The sequence below is a fragment of the Symsagittifera roscoffensis genome, chromosome 8 (assembly GCF_963678635.1).
Source record: "Symsagittifera roscoffensis chromosome 8, txSymRosc1.1, whole genome shotgun sequence".
Lineage (NCBI taxonomy): Eukaryota > Metazoa > Xenacoelomorpha > Acoela > Convolutidae > Symsagittifera > Symsagittifera roscoffensis.
The window spans coordinates 8,715,610-8,723,429 of record NC_087069.1 but is presented as its reverse complement, the minus strand read 5'-3'; the positions used below and the strand labels follow the sequence as shown (position 1 = coordinate 8,723,429).

At 34.1% G+C, this 7,820-nt stretch overlaps 1 protein-coding gene across 2 annotated transcripts in view; it reads right to left on the bottom strand.

The window, feature by feature from the left end:
• The window catches only part of LOC134853121 (inhibitor of growth protein 3-like), a 446,221-nt gene that overhangs the window by 223,222 nt on the left and 215,179 nt on the right, over positions 1 to 7,820 (bottom strand). The gene's annotated exons all lie outside the window — the stretch shown is intronic.

Here is a 7,820-nt window from a genome sequence, read left to right as displayed (position 1 = left end):
TCTTTTTTTGAGACTTTTTTTTCTCGGAATCACTATTTTCTCGGCCATAATACTAGTTAACTATGACGAAGTGCTCTAAATTCGGAGACAATTTTGAACAAAAGCTCAACTTGTTTTGAAGTCTTCTCTATGCTAAGTGAAATGTTGATGAGATTATAGTTAGGGTTCTTACCTTTCAGAGAAGCAACCTGTTTCCCAAATACTCAAAACCGTTTTGCTGGTTGCAGGGATTTTTCGCACACAGAATACTTTTTCAACAAGCTGCGATGAAAGTGCAAAACAGCGCCTTCGATCAAATTTTTCGATCAGTCAAGGTTATTTCAGTAAGAAATTTATGTATAGGCACAAAACGCTTATAACGCAGTTATATGTTTTCTTCATTTAATCGGTTGAAAACTACAAATTGCAACTTATTTTGTCTCAAGGAGTAATTCTGTGCACTCAAAACTGCTGTTGTGCAGAGCAGGGCTTACAAAGTTGAAAGTTTCTTCAATTGCTTTGACGATTTTTCAAAAAACCTCGGAAGTTTTATCGGCTTATTTTTTAAGTCGACCAAACTTATTCTCCGAGCTCTCACAAGTCACTTGAGTACTTTTGGGTTTTTAGGCCCTTTTGGAAAAATTAAGTGTTTTAATGGAAATTACACACAAGGTCCGGGGCAGCTCTAGAAATCTGATACAACTGATGCAACATTTTTTAGGGTCATACTAAATTGTTAATTGCACAACAGCCTTAGTGGCATACTCGCGTAATTCGCGCAAAAATGATCAATTTGACTCGGAGTTTGAATTGGATTGCTTAAAATCAAGAATAAAAGTGTCTTCTTTACGATATTGCTTTTTATCAACCTCAATTTATCTAATTTTATATAAATGATAAGTCGACTGAAAGAATTTTCTTATGACATATCACTCAACCCAGTCCGATGATTTTTTGTGGTAGCTGAATTTGCGTGGAAAACAAAAAAGACTACTCGCTTGCTATTAGCTTTAGGCATCAGCTTTTTTATGGGAGTTGCTATTAATTGTGGCAGAGGTGTTTGTCGTGAACTTGGGCGTTCACGGAACCATCGAATTTTTCAAAATTGGATGCTTCCAGTATGTTATAGAACAAGCAGAACAATTTCTTGCTTAGATCTGTCTATTTAGAAAAAAAAATCTCTTGAACTATATACTCACCTTTTGCAAATGGGGGGGGGGGGTGGGAGATCGCTATTAGGTTTAAATTTCTGAAATGGCTAACCGTTGATTTATCACATCATAGGGGGACATTCGTTAGTACATACCCGAGGGGGGATATTGGTAAAGAAATTGGATAAAACACGCTATTTGCCAGTACCCTTCTGATTTTTTTCTAAAATCATAAATCTCAAGAAGTTTCAAAACTACTATCCAAAAGAACTGAATTGAGCTACTTACGCAAAGTACTCACAGTAAAAGAAAAAGAGGAAAACGACGTTAAAAAATTGAAATTTCCCAGGTTGACAAAAAATGCTTATCATACAATTCCACACTATGGAAAAAATGCTTATCATACGAATCCACACAATTCCATAGAATAAAAAAAATTGCATAAAAATCCCATGAAACCATTTTTTCCAATGATATCCATTCAAATATCGCGCTTATGAGCTACAGTACAGCTCCTAGAGAACTTAAATCGAAAAAATTCATTTAAACATATTCCGTTTTATTTGTTTAGTTCTCAGAGTAATGGTATATCCACAATCGAACTGGACGCGTAAAAGTCCAGTAGCTTGTGACTTGCACAAATTCAGAACCGACAACCATGTTTCTGGAGCATTTGAGTTTTTGGGTTTTTTGTTCGCATAAGTGAGCGTCACAATTATTTGCGTTCAGGTTTGTGGCTATATGGACAACAATAAGTGTGTGCACAGCTAAGCCAAGCAAAAAAAGACTTGTTGTGTTTTTTCTTAGTAGAAAACAATATTTTCTGTCCAATTAATATTTTTTAGCAAGGTTACATATTTAAACAAAATTTATTGTGTTCAAGAGCCTACATTTATAAAGTTATTTAATGGAAATTTATGATTAGAAATAGCCCAGATATAGAAAATTTCTGAACAGAATTTAGATGAGAAATAAGCTTTTTCTGATTAGAAATAGCCTAGATTTAGAAAGTTTCTGACCAGAAATTGGATTAGAAATACAGAGTTTTTTGAAAATCCATGCTTTATTTGAACATTTCGTTAAGAATTCCTGACTATTATTTGCGATCGGAAACTAAGTATTTCTTGACAAAATTAAAAAGTTTTCTGGGTACGGGTGACTTAGGCCTTGAATGTAACTTTTACAACCGTGGCAGCTGAGGAAAAGTGAAAAACTCTGAGAACGCACATAGAGAAAATAAACTCAGTTATTTTGGGAACTGTGATTAGCAGTGTTTCATTAAATTTAATGTTTACTTGATCCGTTTTTTGTTTTAGAAAAATTTTAACCCTGTTTTTTGTATTGAAAACTGAATAAAAAATTGTTATTTTCTTTGCAGGAGATATATCACTTAATACTCAAACGCGTACAATGTAATTTTGAAATACAAATTTTTGTCCGCGAATTTGAAGGAAAACTTGACACGCTCAAATTTACCCCTCTAATTGATAAATTTATTTATTTATTTCGAAGTGAGGGTATATCACGATGTTTTTCTCCGGATAAAGTTGGACTTTTTAACTAGCCATTTTTGAAGAATTTTTTCTAACAGTAGAACAATTTTTTTGTTATTTAAAGCTTAAACAATCAAAGCATTTCAAATTTTTTTTTGTAATTACGTTGCCAAACGCAAAAGATATCTTTTCGTTGTTCCGACTTTCGAAGTGGGTCAGGAAGATACGCGCTTATATATTTTGCACAGTTTTTATATTCAGGCCCACTTGGGTTATCGATACTTGGATCTTTGTATGACTCGCGGGGCGCGCATACCACTATACTAACCTGTCACAACGATCGCTCTGAAAGAATTCCATTTAAGCTTTGTGAATATTTTTTGATGTTGAAAAGCTGTAGTGCGAATTGCAAATTATTTATATGTGGTGAATCATCTGGCGCTACTAAATGATTACAAAGTGAATTGAGGCAAGCTAAATAGCCTTGCTCTAGTTAGCCCGGTTTATTGTTCTAGTTAGTTTGCTCCTTTTCATTGGAGAGATTTTTTTCATTAAAAAATTATATTTCACTATTGCGGGATTCTTTCAACTAACATAAAAGGATCTCTATGAAACTTTTGTTTCGTAGTAAAAATCTGTGCTCAGATGAACCAAAAGGTAACAAGACATCTCGCTTTTAGAGATTTTTGACAGAAAAAGTATTATAATCTAATAATTTATAATAGATAATAAGAGATTATAAGCGGTTATAAGAGATTTTTGGAAAAAGTATAATCAATTATAATTATTTATAGCTTATTATGAAAACACGAGAAAAGGTATGATTAAAATGGATTATAAATATTTTCAGCATCAAAATTTGGCGCTTATAATTAATCCTAATTTTGATAAAAGTACAATTATAATTGTAATTTAATCGATTATTTTCTCTTTTTACTGAGTGCGGGGTGTCTTTTAGCAGACCAATACAATAAAGTGACGGATAATTGATTGACACACTCAAAAAGACGATCAGATCAGTCTGTGCGTCAGACAATCAGATCAGTCATGCTGCGTTTGAAGTTAGCTATCACACTTTATAATTGTTCTGAGTCTGCTAAAAACCCGATTGGCTAGGAAAACGGTCAGCTAAAATCCCTAGCACCATCAAGCAAGTGTTTCTCTATGACATAACCTTAAATTAATTAACATTGAAGTTCTTTGAAAACCCAGTCGAGAAAGAAGAGAACAAAAAAGGGAAGCTAGAGTGGAAGTATCTCAAAACGACACAAATATATCTGAAAATTTCTTTTTTTTTAAGAAAGTGGCTGGGTGGTATCTCAGTTAGATTCAAATTAGTCGAGTATTTGACCAATCAGAATGCATCAAAAATCAAACTCACAAATCCGAACTCAGGCAGCTTGCTTTGAGCTCAAACTTACAAAACATAAATTTTTTCTGTGCTCATTTTTCAAAAAGGATGAAAACTCCTGTGATCATTCTACGAACAGTTATTCAAAAACTTATCTGCAAGCGACCATTTACAAAACTCATAAATGGTTTCAGTTTGAACTTAAACATGCTGTTTGATTTAAATACGATACAGGATTTAACATTGCACAGCGCGTGAGGGAGGTTTTCAAAATCAACCTGATAAAAAAACTGTTCTTTTTGAAATTTTATCAATTTGGTTTTTTTTAATGATGTTTTCAAAAACATTTCATAATTTTAAAAAGGCAATCGGAACATGCAATGCCTCGTCTTGGTACGATCAGTCTTATTTTTAAGCCTAATTTTTTAGGCGGTAAGTGGGGATTCAATTAGGTAATTATTCGGTCAAAAGTCTTGATTTTAGCTAGAAACTGATATTATTTTACGCGTGACTGAGCATCATCTTTGATTTTTTCTGGTATCCATTTTACGACCATTGGGAATTTTACATGATGTTATTAGTGAAAATTACGAGCTTTCCCTGATGCACCTTTAATCGAACGAAAATTTTTATGCCCTCTAAAGATTCGGCCCATTGGTAAGTTGCCGTTTGAGGCCCAACTTCATTATGAGGCCAAACTGTGCACTTGATAAGTCTTTAATAAATTCAAAAGTGTAAGCGGATTCCATTTACAAAAAATCAGTGCATTCCGCGTTCAAATACCTCTAACTTAAAATTTGCCGGCACATTGATTTTGTTGCGGATTCCGCAACGAGCGAATAAAATTAGTTGTTCCGGATTCCGCAACGACCGGATATAGTTAGTTGTCCGGATTCCGCAAAAGTAAGCAGACTCCGCAAATGTAAGTGGAATCCGCTTACAATTTGCGGATTCCCCTTACAATTTGCGGATTCCACTTACAGATGCGGACTCTACACATTTTGTTGCAGATTCCGCAAAGTTGCCTGTTTTTAGATCAATTTTGATCAATACAGAGTTTTGGCTATTTTTCAGTGGAATCCAAAACAGTAGAGAAGATCAAAGAAAAATAGCATTGTTGTGGATTCCGCGACAAATCTAATTTTTGCCTGTAACGGAATCCGCTTACAATTGACAAAATGCACAGTTTGGCCTCATAATGTTTGTTTGGTTCCGAACTTATTCTATCGCAGTATTAAATTTCTATCACCGTAGTAAATCAAAGTAAAATAAGTTAGAATTGTTAATCCACGAAGGAAATGACTTAACTTCAATCTGTTAAGTTTTTTGCAGCGACCCAGTGTTGTGCCGATGAACATTTTTTGTTTGAAAGTTTTTGCCTAAAAAGTATGTGAACTGGCAAAAAATTTGAAAATAATTTCTAAGAACGAAAATTGATAGTCTGGCCAGGGTTTTAAGTCGCGGGCATATTCTAGAAAAACTGTTTCTCGGTCACAATGATCAAAAAGTTAGTCGCTAAATGAGTCTGGAAATGGCGTATGTTGGTCGCGTTGGTCGAAAATTTAGTCGCGGCCGTCAAAAAATTAGTCGCGGTGGTACAAAAAAGTAGCCGCGGCATGGTCGAAAATAAATCGCGGCGGTCGAAACGTTATTAGCTGCTTTGTCGAAAAATTAGTGCCGGTGTGGTCGAAAATTAGACGCGGCATAGTTGAAAAATTAGTCTCTGGTTTTCAGAGACCTGCACACACTAAATTGTGCGCCTCTCCAGTGCACAGTCTGGCCTCGTAAAATTTAAATTTTTTTCTAGGTTAAATAAAACAGTGTTTCAGCACTATAATTAATGATATGCTGCAATAAAATTAAAGTCTACTGCGGAAACAAAGTTTCAATTTATCGGTGCAACAAATGTTCAAAAATGCTTTGCTCAGTTAAAAAACAAACCAACGCCGCCTAGAAAGAGTCTTTAGAACTCAAACGTGGAACAAATGACATACGCTTAAGCTTTTTTGAGGTAATAGGTGGAAGCGCAGTAGTAATATTGAAAGTCAATTACTCAATCAGAAACTTCGTGAACGCTTGTTTGGAAATGTTTCTTTATTGTTCCAATTGTCGAAAAAAGTGAGGAACTTACATGCCCGGGGTGTTTTTTTTTGTTCAGACTAATTTTTGAAAAGTATGAACATCGATGCGGAAATGTGATTGCCAAGTGAGTATGCTTGCACTTGACTTAAGTGCTGCTTTGTTGCTGGAATATTACTTTGATGGTTTATTATCCGCACTCAGAATCAGAGATGTTCAACAATAATAGCAATTAATTTTTTGAGTTGTTTCCAAGGCAATCAATTATTTAATTGGGACTTTCCGTCAATCATTTGTGGCAATTAATTGCAATTAATGAGTTTTCTCAAAAAAACATGTTTTGAACAAAACAATTCTGTGTGTTGCTTTTTGAGGATGATTTGTAACAAATTTTCGTGTCTTTTTGTCCCATAGTCGGCAGTTGTACTTGAGGAAGAACTGACAATCCCAGTTGGCCGGCAAAAGTCGATGCCATTTGCACGCTGAAAGAATAAACAGGTTACATAAGCCTACAATACTGTTATAATACGTATTATAAATACTTGTTCTTATTGCCAATTAATTACTTGCTTTACCATCCATCAATTATTGGTTTTGAAAAAAATACCGCCGTCAATCAATTGCATCCCAGTAATTGCAATTTTTTTCCTCTTTCATTTTTGAACACCCCTGCCTCTTTCATTTTTGAACACCCCTGCTCAGAATCGTTCAAAATTGAATCGAGGCAAGCTTATTGGTTATACTAATTCCATGAACGACTCAAAATTTATCACTGATTTTATCAGCCTTAAGTTTGTAGTTAAGCAATATTTTATATACAAAAAAAACGATACGATCCTAAATAATGGGCAGTCGGAACATTAAGGACTTTGCCTTGATACGAGCAGTTAAGGTACTTTAATGTGTTCGGCTGAATAAATTTTGATGATATAATGGACCAAATTAGCAACCTCCCCAAAACCCTTGGAAACTGGGTGTATTAGCTGGGGGTCCTTAGTCAGAACTATCACCCAAACAACAATAGCAGACAAAATGTATAGTGATTGCCAAATTATTGGGGGAAATTAGTAACCTTGAGCAACCTAAGCGGTAAAAAACCTTGAAATTTAAAACGCTTTTCTCTCAAATTGGATTGTAATTCGATGAAAAAATGACGAGCCCAATATTGTTTTGAATTCTAACAGAACTCTCGTATTGAAATTTGTTTGGTGAAAATTCGGCTTTAAATTGCACTTCTAAAATGAATTACTTTTGGCTCTATTTTTAATCAATCAAAAATTAAGCTAAAACTACTGGTTCAACAACTAACAAAGCTCATAAGAGCCTTCTTTTTGAGAATTTTAGAAAAAAAAACAAATTCCTTCTTATTATATGAAATGAATAATTATTGTTTGATAGCCAAAAAATGCAACTTTTATACCATTTAAGACAAAAATTTATTTTTAAAATAGTTCTTAAATTTTTCAAATTTTTTTGGAGCTTTTTTCTTTTTAAAATTTGGATGGACTACGTAAGAGGCTGATACTGACGCAGTTATGTAAGTAGTGGACTTGGTGTTTTCCTCATATTTTTTTTCAGAATAAAAACTCAAAAAAAAAAATCCGTTTGTGAGGTAAAATTAAATTCCCAATTTTTTTCAACGACGTTCGCCGTAAAAAATGACTGATGAAATTCTATGCAAGCTTTGTGGCCGCTAATTTTCACGTAACGTCAACCCAATTGGAGATTAACGAGTTTTAAGTGTCAAGTTTTATACTTTTCGTCCGG